We start from the raw sequence: 15,346 nt of genomic DNA, 5'->3' as shown, positions 1-15,346 counted from the left end.
AAGGTTAGTGTGCTTTTTTTTCTGATTTCACCTTAAATTTATTTATATTACTTTTGATAAATGGTGCATTAAAATTCACATGTAGTCAAATTTATCATTTTTCTTTGTAATTTATTTCACCACTTTCTGCTTAGAAAGTGCTTTTGTTTCCTGAAACCAGACTCATTTGTCCTATTCTTTCTTTTACAAAGTTATTTAACCCTTTAACCCATATATGTTTATTTTTCAGTCAGAGTATGGGGTAAGGATAAAAACTTGACCTTGCAGGAGTGAATCAGCATATGAGTTATACCTTTCTGTGTCTGTTATTTTCTTCTTTACCTTCTTAATTGGAAACAGAAGCACAAAGCAGAAAGCATACCGATGGGGGTGGGCGGGAGGGTCAAACTGACTTGAATTTTAGAAACAGCTCTGAGATTAAATTGTAGTATGAATTTTAAGCAATTCAAATAACTTTTCTGGCTCTCTATCACTTCATCTGTAGAATGAAAACATTGGAACTCAAAGAGCCCGTTTATCCCCAAATCTCTTTGGCTCCTGTCTAGGTCTAGTGTATCACTATTATACATCCTATCATTGCCTGATCCTGTGGCCATGGTAGATGTAGCTAATGCAATGGGCCAGTTCTTCTTTCTGAGTTAAAATGGTCAAATAAATCTTCTTGCAGTAACCCAAGAAGTTGCCAATTCCGATATCTGCTGAATAGATATTTGGATTAGGAATATCTGTTCTTAGATAACTATGTTTGTTCCGGATCTGAACAAACGATTCTGAAATTGCCTTGCTATCATGCACTTTAGTGTCTGTTTTCATCCCACTCATATCCAATGTTCTAACTCAACTCGGTTGTTCATATACATAAAGATTTGTAAGGAGACCTTACAGTGTCCTGTAAGTATGGACTATGGGGGCTTCCCAGGGGGCTCAGTGGTAAAGAATCTGTCTGCCAACGCAGGAGACACAAGAGACGTGGGTTTGATCCCTGAGTCAGGAAGATCTCCTGGAGGATGAGATGGCAACCCACTCCAGAATTCACGCCTGGAGAATCCCATGGGCAGAGAAGCCTGGTGGGCAACAGTCCGTGGGGTCGCAGAGAGTCAGACACGGCTGAGAGCGAGCACGCATGAGCTGTGGACTGCAAGCTGCGTGTAACAAGGATGCCGTGACTGTTGTCCTCTGCTGGGCGGTAAGTTACCGGGGAACTCAGCGCAGTCCCAGTTATTCTATATGTGTGACAGACTAGAAAAATCTATTACAACACTTTTGAAAGGGAAGGTGTTGATCACTGCGTTTTGTCTGACCCTTTGTGACTCCATGGACTATAGCCTGCCAAGCTCCTCTGTCCATGGGATTTCCCAGGCAAAAATACTGGAATGGGTAGCCACTCCCTTCTCCAGGGGATCTTTCTGATTGAATCAGACCCAGGGATCGAACCCAGGTCTCCTGCGTTGCAGGCGGATTCTTTTACCATCTGAGCCATCAACACTCTTAGTGTAACTTTAAAAAAAAAAAAAAAAGTGTTGGAATAGCTTCTTCTAGGCTGACACACACACGCATACAACTAGCCAAAGATTTTCAGGTTAGCAGTGATAGAGTAGAAACCGTCATCCAGGTCTATAGACTTTCAAATCCAGTTCTTTCAAATACAGTAAATCCCTTCTCTTATGAAGTTAACCATAAATCTCTCCATTCATATCAAGGCCTAGAGTGGTGAGCATTCCTCTTTAGCTGGCCAAGAAGAGAAATGAAACATTTACTTTTGTTTTCAATTGCTAGTAGCAAAAGGATATTGATATGGTCAAGATGGAGTATTAAAATCAAAATTATTTAGCAAATAAAAGGTGGCATAAATTAGAAGCATTTTCTTCTACTGTGGTTTAAAGAGTTAGCATTATGCCAGCCTCATAGAACATTCTGGGAGTGGGTTTATGGATGGATCCGGCAATATATCAAAAATAGCATTAAGGATCAATGAGTTAGATACGGCAAGAGGCCATTGCAGAATAAATGAATGGTCATGCACCGAGGCTGTTCTCGGGATGTTGAATCATTTTCCCTGGTATACGCTAACACAGGACATGTGTGGTTATAGAACGTTCCATATATAAGAACGTGTTGTTATGGTTTGTTTCAACTCGTTTGTTAATTTAGAAGTTTAAGGTTCTGCCATCTACCCAATGTCACAGAGTGAGCCAAAGGAGCAGCAGATGAATTAGTTCTCTACTGTCATGTAACAAATTACCCCAAAACGTAAAGGTTCAGAGCAACAGCAAACCTTTAATATTTATGACAGTTTGCATCCACGAGAAATCTTAGAGCTACCTGGGTGTTTCCATCACAGAATCTCTCACAAGGTTGCAGTCAAGATAGTTACAAGAATTACAGTCATCTGAAGTCTTGACTGGGTCTGAAGGATTTGCTTCCCAGGTAGCTACCTCCTATGTCCGGCAGATTGGTAATAGCTGGAGAAGGCCTCAGCTTCATCCTACATGGTCCCCTCCATAGGCTGTTTGAATGTCCCCTTGTTATGGCAACTGGTTTCTCCCAGAGTGAGCAATCCAAACGAGATCAAAGCCAAAATCCTAACATCTTTTAAGATTACATGTTAGATGTCACAATTACATTGTGATTTCTGTAACATCCAATTACTTACAAAGTCAGCCCTATTTGATGTAGAAGGGAACTAACAACCCAAGTGCATGGGTATCAGGAGGTCAGGATCATTGGAGGTTGAAGGGTTTAGAAGGATGCCAGCATGTCATACTATTAATAGGTTTTGTTGTAGGGTATTACTACTAATAGTAATTAATATCTTTATATTGGGTTTCCCAGGTGGCTCTAGTGGTAAAGAACCAGGCTGCCAATGCAGGAGGCTTAAGAGATGTGGGTTTGATCCCTGGGTTTGAAAGATCTCCTGGAGGAGGGCATGACAACCCACTCCAGTATTCTTGCCTGGAGAATCCCATGGACAGAGGGGCTGGTGGGCTACAATCCAAAGGGTCACAAAGAATCAGACACAACTGAAGTGACTTAGCATGCATCACTATATTAATATATTATAGCATCATAATCCTTAACATTCATAGTTTATTTTTTGTCCATTACTATAGTTTAATTTTTGTAGGTTAAAGAAAGGAGATAAAAACAGTTGGTAATAGAGTGGGAATCTGGATACCTTGACTATGGTCTTTCTAACCAACATAAGTTTTAAATCTGCCCTTAAAAAATTAGAAAAAAATAAGTTAAATAACAGTATCTTATTCATATATGAATACAGACAACATGTTAAGAAGCAGACACATTACTTTGCCAACAAAGGTCTGTATGGTCAAAGCTATGGTTTTCCCAGTGGTCATGTATGAATGTGAGAGTGGGACCATAAAGAAAGCTGAGCACTGAAGAACTGAGGCTTTTGATCTGTGGTGTCGGAGAAGACTCTTGAGAGTCCCTGGGACAGCAAGGGAATAAAACCAGTTAATCCTAAAGGAAATCAGTCCTGAATATTCATTGGAAGGACTGATGCTGAAGCTGAAACTCCAATATTTTGTCCACCTGATGCGAAGAACTGACTCATTAGAAAAGACCCTGATGCTGGGAAAGATTGAAGGCGGGAGGAGAAGGGGACAAGAGAGGATGAGATGGCTGGATGGCATCACTGACTCAATGGACATGAGTTTGAACAAGCCCCAGGAGTTGGTGATGGACAGCGGGGCCTGGCGTGCTGCTGTCCATGGGGTCGCAGAGTCGGACACAACTGAGCGACTGAATTGACTGATGAATGGGGAAAGAGGAATAGCATATGCAAATAACTGTAACACATGCTATAGAGTAACAAGAAAGGTCACCAGAAACATCCTCAAAACATTCTGTGAGAGTTGGGGCATTTGGAAAATTGTGTAGAATGAAGAGAGACCCAAGGGAGAGAGGTCATTTCCATGAATTATTTAGAGACAATTAGACTATAAAAAGAAAAAAAAACAATAGAAAAGAGGGAACAGAACAAGTTAAAATGTGATGAGGAGAAATCAGAGTACTTCTAGGACAAAGAGAAGAGCACAGTTTCATTTGGCTGACACATGGATGGAGACAATAACTGTGAAGTTTATTCTTTAGGTAAGAGCAGAAACACTGCAAGTGAAGAGTGGCCTGAGACGCAGTCATCAGGCAGTTTTTACAAGTTGAACTAGAAGAGTAAGAAAATGGATGTTAAGAGACCAGTTAGGAGGCAATTATATAAGGTACTTAAGTTTCAATGTGAATCTAAAAAAAAAAACAAGTGCCAAAGAATAAAAATAGCTTACTTTTTATACTTTTTAATATTTTTAGTAGACAGCCTTATATTTTTTAAGATTAAAGTTTGAAGTTTGGGGCATCTGAATGAGTGTGGATGCTGAGGAGAAAGCATTAACCATTCTTTCCACTAGAGCCAAATGGGTTGGATCTAACTAATATGGTCCCCGTTTTCTTTCTTTATTCATTCAAAACCATTTTGTGAGTGACTGCATTGTTCCAGTTGCTGTGAAAATTCTCTGAAGTGAAGATGAAGACTCAACTTAGGCCCTACTTCTTTGTTCCCCTTAGGGAAAAAATGTGTTCAGAAAAGGTGCTGAGCCTCGTCACCTTTGATCCCTGCCACCCTGTTTGCTCTTGAGCTCACTGCGGTGTGGTCTTGGTCTCCGTTCTTTTATGAAGGTTGTCTGTGCCAAGTTCACCAATGATCTCCTCCCTGGGGGCAAAGCCAATGGTCAGGTCTCAGTCCAGCTCTTCTTTCACGGATATTTACCCAGTTCCTCTCTCTCGCCCCTTCTGGTCACTTGTCATCTGACTTCCTTTACTCCTCGGCTGATTTTCCTTCTGCTATTACTGCATAATTATCTACTGGTTTCTGCTACAAAATTTATTTTACTGGTTCCTCTTCTTCCTATATTTTAAAGGTTCAAGTGTCTGAGGGCTCATTCTTTCCCCTTCTCTTCTGTGTCAGCACTGCTCTCCTGGCGATCTCATATGTCACCTGGATTAAACTACTGTCTTGTGTGTTAAAGATGTCCAAATCTGTGTTTTTGTTTTAGATTTTTCTCTTGTCCTCTTACTCATGTATCTATCCATCTGCTTACTCCTTATATCCATAAATCTAGAATTGATATTTCAAATCAGAGGTCCAAAACTGAACTACTCTTTTCCCCAAATCTGTTTTTCACATAGGCTTTCCCATCCAAGTTGGCGGTGTTTTCTTCCTTGTATTAATCCTTGGCTTCCTTCTGTTTATACCACTACATTCAATAAATGCATCACAGATTTCATTGGCTCTGCTATCACAAGAAGTCCAGAATCCTTTCTCCCATTGTGTTTTCCATCGCCGCATCACCACCTTCTCTCACTTGGATCACTGCCTTGCCTGCTATATTTGCCCTCTCTTGCCGTACCCAACCAATCTAAATTCATTATGATAGGAATAATTATTTGAAAATATGAGTCATAATAGGTAGCTTCATTGTTTAAAATACTGAATTGGTTCCACACTTCACTCACTGCAAAATTAAAGTCCATTTAATCATCTACAAGGTCCTTCTAGTCTTCCCACCGTCAAAACCATATTATTCCCTAAGATAATGTTTTATCACTTCCTTCTACTTTTATCCTTGCTCATTTTTCCTCTCGGTTGTCTGGCCATTTAGCTGTTTGGCAACCCACCAAGAACAGTCATATCTTAGCAGTTTTGTACTTGTTCTCTTTGCTTGGAATTTTCTTTTCACTGGTATTAACAAGGGTTATCTCTCCCTTTCTCAAGCCTAATGAAATGTGCTACTCAAGGACACCTGCCCTGTTGCTCTGATTTACAACTTCAAGCTGTTTCCTCCACTGAAGCTCCCTCTGGGTATCTTTATCTCTCTCTCCTTTTGTTTTTATTTCATAGGTTATATGACTGTGTGACATAATAGATATGTATTTTAATCACATAAATAAATGCATTCTAATGTCTCTCCACAGTAGAATGCATCCTTCATGAGGGCAGGGATCTCTGCCTTCTGTCGTTCCTATAGAAATATCTGGCACAAAGTAGATACTCAATACATAATAAGGGAATTCATAACACAGTGGGGGGACAGATATGTAAATAGAGCAAATATAATTATGACCAAGCACTGCTGTGACAATGAAGAAGCAGATCTCCTCCATTCATGGGTAAAATACGTCCTTCAGAAAAGGGCTTATCTGAGTGAGTTACGAAAGTATTAATTTTGAAACTTTGATTGTTAAATTTTAATAAGGATGGTAAATCTCTGTCCTTTGTATCTGTCTTAAAATGGAATTTCTGATGAAGAATAGAGGCCATGTTGAGGGGTTTTCTTATCATCTGAGAGTTTACAACTTGAGGTTCAAACAATCTCACTTAAACCTTAATTAAATACCCTGTACGTATAGTAGTTTTCCATGCCCACCTGCCAAAATTCTACTAATTCATCAAGGCTCAGATTAAATGCAATCTCCTCCAAGAAACTCTACTTGCTTCTTACTAATCAGAAATAAGCCCTCCCTTTTACAGACACTGGCTGGCACCCAATTCTCCTTTCTAAATTATGAACTCATTTTGAGTACAGACCTGCAGACCTACCTTTATGCTCCTTACAGTTCACCGAGACAGTCCCTATATACAGGCGTAGGTAAGAGGTTACACTAAATTATTTTTTAGAATCCTTCCAAACCTAATATTAGATTGGAAAAACTCAATCTGGTTTCATTGATACATGTAGTTTGGTGTACTGCCATAGGGCATACAGAATTGAACCCATGAATTTGGTTTTATGGGCCTCTTCAACCAAGTTAAAAAAAAAAAAGAAAGAGAAAAATCATTCAATGCCTCTTATTTCTAGGAAATGTGCTGGGCTTTTAGCATGTATAATCCCATGTAATAGACAAAATAGCACCATTGAGCAGGTATAATTGTCCTTTTTTTGTTCTGCAAATGGGAAAATAGAGTCTCACAAATGTTAAATGACATCTTGAAGGTCACACGTCCTGTAAGTGACAGAGCCGGCGTTCTAACCCCATTGTGTATTATTCCCCTAAATCGAAGTGCACAATGCAGAGGAAATGGACAGACAGAGCGACTGCACGTTCACAACGTTGGGGAAACAGAGGGCTGCGATAAAATGAAGATGACGGATATCACATCGGGGCACAGTTTGTGGAACTAATTCCACAGTGCCATAAACAATTGATTTTGGAAAGAGCTCACACTAAAGCTTACAAGACAAGGAGCTATTTTTGACTCTGTCTTGAGTAAAACATTGGTGCCGTCAGTGGCATTAAAGGAGGTTGCAGGGCTAAGACAGGATGATAGTCCTATAATTAAGTTTGACATCTTCACTGGAGATCATATCAGGTATTGCTGGCTTGATGAACTTTAAGGGAAAAAAAAATAGAGTGAGCTAGAAACTGCCTGAAGGGAAAGTTATAAAATTAAAATCCGTAGAATCCAAAGAAAATCAGTTTAAGAATAAATTATGAGAGTCCCCAAAGTTTTGTATGCCACAGCACAACCAAAAATTCGGAGCTAAGAGGGTGATAAAGGAGTCAGACTAGCTGGATGTAGGCAGAGAAATTGTTTCAGTCCAAAGAATTCTGTTTTGAACGGTATAAGACTAGTCTATGTAATTCCAACTATGAGAGATCTAAGAGACAGAGAAATAAGAAAAGAGAAATCTTAAATAAAATTTTAAAATGTATATATTGTCTTGTAGTGACTTCTCTGGTGGTTCAGTGGTAAAGAATCTGCCTTCCAATGCAGCGGATGTGGGTTCCATCCCTGGTCAGGGTATAAGATCCCACATGTCACGGGTCAGTTAAACCCTCCCACCACTACTAGAGAAGCCTGTGTGCTGCAAAGAAGACCTAGCATCACCAAAAAAATAATAAATAAAATAATAAATATATAAATATTCCTGTAGATATCTAAAATGAAGCCCTGATAGGTGCATGTGTGTGTGCTCAGTCATATCTGACTCTGTGACCCCAGGGACTATAGCCTGGAAGTTTCCTCTGTCCATGGGGTTTTCCAGGCAAGAACGCTGGCGTGGGCTGCCATTTCCTTCTCCAGAGGATACTCCCAACCCAGGGATGGAACCTGTGTCTCTTATATCTCCTGCATTGGCAGGCAGGTTCTTTACTACTAGCACCACCTGGGAAGCGAGGGAAGCCCCATACTGTATCCAGTATTGTATGAAGGTAGGAGGAGAAGGGGACGACAGAGGATGAGTTGGTTGGATGGCATCACCGACTCAATGGACATGAGTTTGGGTAGACTCCGGGAGTTGGTGACGGACAGGGAGGCCTGGCATACCACAGTTCACAGAGTTGCAAAGGGTCGGACATGACTGAGCGACTGAACTGAACTTATCCTACAGATATCCCAGAATGTGGGACGTGAGGTGGAACTTTGTAGACTCTGTAACAGAAAGCTTGCTTGCATGCTAAGTCACTTCAGTCGTGTCCGACCTTGTGCGACCCCATAGACGGCAGCCCACCAGGCTCCCTGATCCCTGGGATTCTCAAGGCAAGAACACTGGAGTGGGCTGCCATTTCCTTCTCCAGTAACAGAAAAAGCTAGTACTTTACTAAAAGACTTTTTCTTCCTGAGCACATGTTTTCCAGCATTCCTACAATTATTTGTGTCCATGTCATTGAATACTAGCCAGTGGAACATGAAGAGGATTGATTAGTGTTACTTCATGCTGAGCCCATAAGACTTCCTTAAGGATGAGTGTTCATGCTGTTCCCCATTTCCTTTCATTCAAATAAGTAGACCATCTTTGAGAAGCATGATTGGCAATCATGATGGCAAAACATGAAAAGATACTTCATTTCTGAACTGCCCATCAATTTGGAAAGTGAATTTTTGAGGTTATTTGAGTTAGAAGTAAATGTCTATAATGCTCAACCCACCATAAATTTTGGGCTTGTGTGTGACAGTGGTGGGTATTTCATTAAATAATATAAAGATTCCACCTCATTAACAGACAAATAAAGAAGCAAAGACCCAGAAAACTTAGCAGGGGTGTTAAGAATAGGGACAGAGCTTCTTAAAAACTTCTTTGTGTGAGGCTAAGGGGCTGTAGCTATGGGAAGAATCAGGACCTACTTAAAATCAGGCACTATTATATTTAAAATTGGTAACTAGCAAGGACCAACTATATAGCACAGGAAATTATGCTCAATATCTTATAATTACCTATAATGGAAAAGAATCTGGAGAAGAGTACGTATATGTGTGTGTATGTATACATGTACACACACTGAATATAACTGAATCCCTTTGCCGTATTCCTGAAGCTCACACATTAACTATGCTTTAATTAAAAAAAAGCAAACAGGAGTCTTTTTTTCTATAAATTTATGTGATCTTTCAGTAGACCCCTTTTCTTTGATATTTGGGTATGGACGACGGAGGGGACGTGGAACAACAGACTGGTTCACAACTGGGAAAGGAGTACGTCAAGCCTGTATATTGTCACCCTGTTTATTTTAATTATATGCAGGGCACATCATGTGACAGGCTGGGCTGGATGAAGTGCAAGCTGGAATCAAGATTGCTGGGAGAAATATCAATAACTCCAGATATGCAGATGGCACCACCTTTATGGCAGAAAGTGAAGAGGAATTAAAGAGCCTCTTGATGAAAGTGAAAGAGGAGGATGGAAATGCTGTCTTAAAACCCAACATTCAAAAAACTAACATCATGGCATCTGGTCCCATCACTTCATGGCAAATAGATGGAGAAACAATGGAAACAGTGAGTGACTTTATTTTCTTGGACTCCAAAATCACTGCAGATGGTGATTGCAGCCATGAAATAAAAAGATGCTTGATCCTTGGAAGAAAAGCTATGACAAACCTAGACAGTGTATTAAAAAGCAGAGACATTATTTTGCCAACAAACGTCCGTATAGTCAAAGCTATGGTTTTTCCAGTACTCATGTGTGGCTTCGAGAGTTGGACCATAAAGAAGGTTGAACGCCAAAGAATTGATGGTTTTGTTCTGTGGTGTTGAAGACTCTAGAGAGTCCCTGGACTGCAAGGAGATCAAACCAGTCAATCCTAAAGGAAATCAGTCCTGAATATTCATTAGAAGGACTGATGCTGAAGCTGAAGTTCCAATACTTTGGCCACCTGATGCGAAGAACTGACTTGTTAGAAAAGACTCTGAAGCTGGAAAGACTAAAGGCAGGAGGAGAAGGGGATGACAGAGGATGAGATGATTGGATTGTATTACTGACTCAATGGATATGAGTTTGAGCAAGCCCAGGGAGTTGGTGAAGGACAGGGAAGGCTGGCGTGGTATAGTTCATGGGGTTGCAAACAGTCAGACACAACTGAGTGACTAGACAGCAAACAGAGGGGAGCTGCCTTCCTCTAGACTTTTCAAAACGGGATACCATTTGCTGCTCCCTCCCAGAAAGAAAAGGTAACCGAATCATGGCTCTCTTAGCTCCAACAGGAAGCCTAGGATTAAGTTCATTTAAGTATTTATTTTTTTGTATGTGTATATATATATATAATTGTTCATTTACAATGTTATGCCAATTTCTACTGTGCAACAGAATGGCTCAGTTACACACACACACAGACACACACATACATATATATATATATATGTACTATATTTTTCATTATCTTTTCCATTATGTCTTATCATAGGATATTGAACTTAGTACCCTGTGCTATACAGTAGAACTTTGTTGTTTATACATCTTATATATAATAGTTTGCATCTGCTAATTCCAAATTCATTTGAAAAGACCCTGCTGCTGGGAAAGATGGAGGGCAGGAGGAAAAGGGGATGACAGAGGATGAGATGGTTGGATGGCATCACCGACTCAGTGGACTTGAGTTTGGGTAAACTCAGAGTTGGTGATGGACAGCGAGGCCTGGCATGCTGCAGTTCATGGGGTCGCAAGGAGTCGGACACGACTGAGCGACTAAACTGAATGAATCCCAAACTAGGGTCAAGTTTAAAAAGCAAACATATTTTCCTCAAATTAAAAAAAAAAAAAGGATCTTAAGTTCAAGACTCAGCAGGTTTTAACATTTTTTCCTTCCCTAGATGTGGTCTGTTTTCTTGGAGAAAATTTACATATAATGAAGCCCGGGAAAAACCTAGGTAAGAGGCAGTCCTTGCTATTGCTACCTGCCTCAGATGAGAAAGGCAGTACCGGGGTATGTGATACGATAGTGTCCCAGGTAAAGTTAGAGGATTCACCAAAATATCACAGAGAGAGGCACAGGGCCAGGACTTCCTATCATCTCTAGCGTCTATCTACTCATTAATAAATAGGAGTCAGGGGAGTAGAGAGCTTACTGCTATTATTTATCCTGGGAGGTAAAGATCAAGAGATGATCCACTCCGGTTAGTGTGAAAGCAATTAGTTCTAATAAAACCAGGGGAATGTTTAACAGGGCTGAGGGAGTCAGCAACACAGTGGCAAGTGAGATTCTGGACAGAGGAGTTGTGCTAGCTGGTTGAAATGATTGTCTTAATGACTCTACCTGAAAATGGATGCTGAAAGCTTTTCATGATAGGGATAGACAAGTCATGGTAGGAAGTACACTAAAGACTTCAGAGATGCATATGCCCTGGCAGTTGGCAAAGTGTACTTTATAAAAAGAGAGAACTGTATTTAACTTCCACAGAATTCACTCTCATAGATTATGTTTTCAGGTTAATAGCACTGAAGAAGAGAAATAAAAATAATTTTATAAAAAGACTTGTGACAATTTCTGGATGCTAAGGACATCTTAGGTTTTAAGATTTTTGTTACAGGTGGCAAATAAATGAAGAAATGGGAGAGTTGTTAAACTAAAATATTTCCACAGGGAAGGGCCTGGAAGCTATTTCAAAGAAGAAAAGGAGGAAGACCATGGCTGCATTTTTCAATTAGAAAGGAAAATATAAGGGTAGCAAGTAAAGGCATACCTTGGTTTTTGCACAAAATCCCATGGATGGAGGAGCCTGATAGACTCCATGGGGTACATGGGGTCACAAAGAGTCAGACATGACTGAGCGACTTCACTTTCACTTCATTGTATTTTGCAAATAATAGTAATTATTATTATTTTTTTCACAAATTGAAGGTGAGTGGCAACCTTATAGAGCAAGTCTGTTGGCCTCATTCTTCCAGCAGCCTTTGCTCACTTCATGTCTCTCCATTCCGGTAATTCTCCCAATATTTCAAAAATTTTCATTATTATTACCTTTGTTATTGGAAAAGGGTAAGATTGAGGGCAGGAGGAGAAGGAGGTGACAGATGATGAGATGGTTAGATGACATCATCAGCTCAGTGGACATGAGTTCGAGCAACCTTTGGGAGATAGTGAAGGACAGGGAAGCCTGGCGTGCTGCAGTCCACGGGGTCACAAAGAGTGGACGTGACTTAGCAACTGAAAAATGACAGTGGTGACCGGTGGTCAGTGATTTTTGATGTCACCACTGTGATTGTTTTGGGGTGCCATGAAGGAGGCCTACGTAAGACTGCAAACTCCATAAATGCTGCCTCTGCTCTGACTCCTCACCTGACTGGTCATCCGGCCATCTCTCTCCTTCCTTCAGGCCTCTCGATACCCTGAGACACAACAATATTGAAAGTAGGCCAATTAATAAACCTACAATGGCTTCAAGGTGTTCAAGTGAAGGGGAGAGTCACCCATCTCTCACTTTAAGCCAAAAGCTTGTGAAGGATTGAGTTCAGCGAGGAAGGCATGTTGAAACCTGAAACAGGTGGAAAGCAATGCTGCTTGAACCAGCTAGCCAATGGGTAAATGCAAAAGAAAAGCTCTCCAAGGAAATTAAAAGTGCTAATGCAGTGACCACAAAGGATAAGAAAATAAGACAGCATTCTTGCTGGTATGGAGAAAGTTGCAGTGGTCTAGATAGAGGATCACAGAGGCTGCTCACGACAAAGCCTAGCATAGAGAAGGCTCTGTGATGTGCTGGGCTTAGCTGCTCAGTCGCGTCCGACTCTTTGTGACCCCATGGGCGGTAGCCCTCCAGGCTTCTCTGTCCATGGGGACTTTCCAGTCCAGGCAAGAATACTGAAGTGGGTTGCCATGCCTTCCTCCAGGGGATCTTCTCATCCCAAGGATCGAACCCAGGTCTTCTGCAGTGGCAGGTGAATTCTTTAACATCTGAGCCACCATGAAGCCCAAGAATACTGGAGTGGGTAGCCTATCCCTTCTCCAGAGGATCTTCCCAATCCAGGAATCAGACCAGGGTGTCCTGCATTGCAGGTGGATTCTTTACCAGCTGAGCTACCAGGGAAGCCCAGAGAAGGCCCTATATCTCTTCAATCTAAGAGAAGTGAGGAAGCTGCAGAACAAAAGTTTCAAGCTTGCAGAGGTTGGCTTATGAAGCTTAAGTAAAGAAGCCATCTCCATAACATAAAAATGAAAAGTGGACCAGCAAATGCTGATTCAGAAGCTGCAAATTATCCAGAAGACCTAGCTAAGATAATGAGGAAAGGCAGCTACACTAAAGGACAGATTTTCAATGTGGATAAAACAGCCTTATACTGGAAGAAGGCGCCAGTTAGGACTTTTCATAGCTAGAGAGGAGATGTCAATGCCTGGCTTCAGAGCTTCAAAGGACAGGCTGACTCTTTTGTTAGGGGTTAACAGAGTTGGTAACTTGAAATTGAAAGCAGTGCTGGCTTACCATTTTGAAAATTCTAAGATCCTTATGAACTATGCTAAGCCTACTCTGCTTGTGCTTTATAAATGGAGCATCAAAGCCTGGATGAGAGCATATCTGTTTACAACATGGTTTGTTGAGTATTTTAAGCTTACTGTTGAGAGTTATGCTTAAAAGAAAAGCATTCTTTTCAAAATATTGGTGTTCATGGGAAATGTACCTGGTCACTCAAGAGCTCTAATGAAGATGTACAGTGAGATTACTGTTATTTTCATACCTGCTAGCACAACATCCATTCTGTAGCAGAGGGATCAAGGAGTAATCTTGACATTCAAGTTTATTATTTAAGACATACATTTTGTAAGGCTGTTGCTGCCATAGATAGTGATTCCTCCAATGAATCTGGGTGAAGTTAATGAAAAACTTCTGGAAAGGATTCACCATTTTAGATGCTATTAAGAACATTCATGATTCATAGGAGGAGGTCAAAATAGCAGCAGTAACAGGAGTTTGGAAGAAGTTGATTCCAACCTTCACGGATGACTTTGAGGGGTTCAAGACTACAGTGATGAAAGTCACCACAGATGTGGTGGAAATACCAAGAGAACAAGAATTAAAAGCAAAGTGTGTGTTACCTGGCAGTCTGTATGGGAGGGAAATTTGGGGGAGAATGGATATGCGTATGTGTATAGCTGAGTCCCTTCACTGTTCGCCTGAAACTATCACAACATTGTTAGTCTGCTATCCCCCAATACAAAATAAGAAGTTTTGTTTTGTTTTTTCTTAAAAAATAAAAAAGAAGCAGTCTGAAGATGTGACTGAATTGCTGCAACCTAGCAATAAAACTTTTGGAAATGAGGAGTTGCTTCTTATGGATGAGCAAAGAAAGAGGTTCTTTGAGATGGAGTCTGCTCCCAGTCAAGATGCTGTGAAGATTGTTGAAATGATGGCAAAGTATTTGGAATATTACATAAACTTGGTTGATAAAGCAGTGACAGGGTTCCAGACGATTGACTTCAGTTTTGAAAGAAGGTCTACTGTGGGTAAAAGCTCTCCAACAGCAAAGCATGCTACAGAGAAATTGTTTGTGAAAGGAAAAGTCAATCAGTGCAGAAAACTTCACTGTGGTCTTATTTTAAGAAATTGCCACCACCACCTCAAACTTCAACAACCAGCACCTTCATCATTCAGCAGCCATCAACAAGAACTTCCACCAGCAAAACGATGATGCCTTTCTGAAGGCTGAGATGATGGCTAGCATTTTTCAGTAATAAAGTATTTTTCAATTATGTACTTTAAAAAAATATATATTAATGCTATTGCACCCTTAATAGACTACAGATAATGTAAAAATACCTTTTATATGCACTGAGAAGTCAAAAATTTATGTGGCTCATTTTATTGAAAGATTTACTTTAATAGGTGGTCTGGAACCAAATCCCCAGTATCTCTGAGGAAGGCCCGTGGTCACATTCAAATGTTGCAGGACTTCATTTGAGAAAAAGAGAAAGATTTGTCTGGAAGATGCTTAAGCTTGTATTATATGTTGAGCAACATGCTATAGGCTAATTGAATTATCCCTTTCCAGCCTCAGAATATCTGTTAGGATAAATGTTATCTTTCCTTGTTTTGTAGATGAAAATGAAAGATTCAGAGATGTAAGTA

At 40.4% G+C, this 15,346-nt stretch overlaps 1 pseudogene; it reads left to right on the top strand.

The window, feature by feature from the left end:
• Positions 1–12,662: 12,662 nt before the first annotated feature.
• LOC122710006 lies at positions 12,663–14,927 on the top strand (annotated as a pseudogene).
• The last annotated feature ends 419 nt before the right edge of the window (positions 14,928–15,346 follow it).

This window comes from Cervus elaphus, chromosome 16, assembly GCF_910594005.1.
Source record: "Cervus elaphus chromosome 16, mCerEla1.1, whole genome shotgun sequence".
Lineage (NCBI taxonomy): Eukaryota > Metazoa > Chordata > Mammalia > Artiodactyla > Cervidae > Cervus > Cervus elaphus.
The sequence above is the reverse complement of the archived record's forward strand: the minus strand, read 5'-3'. Positions and strand labels throughout refer to the sequence as shown.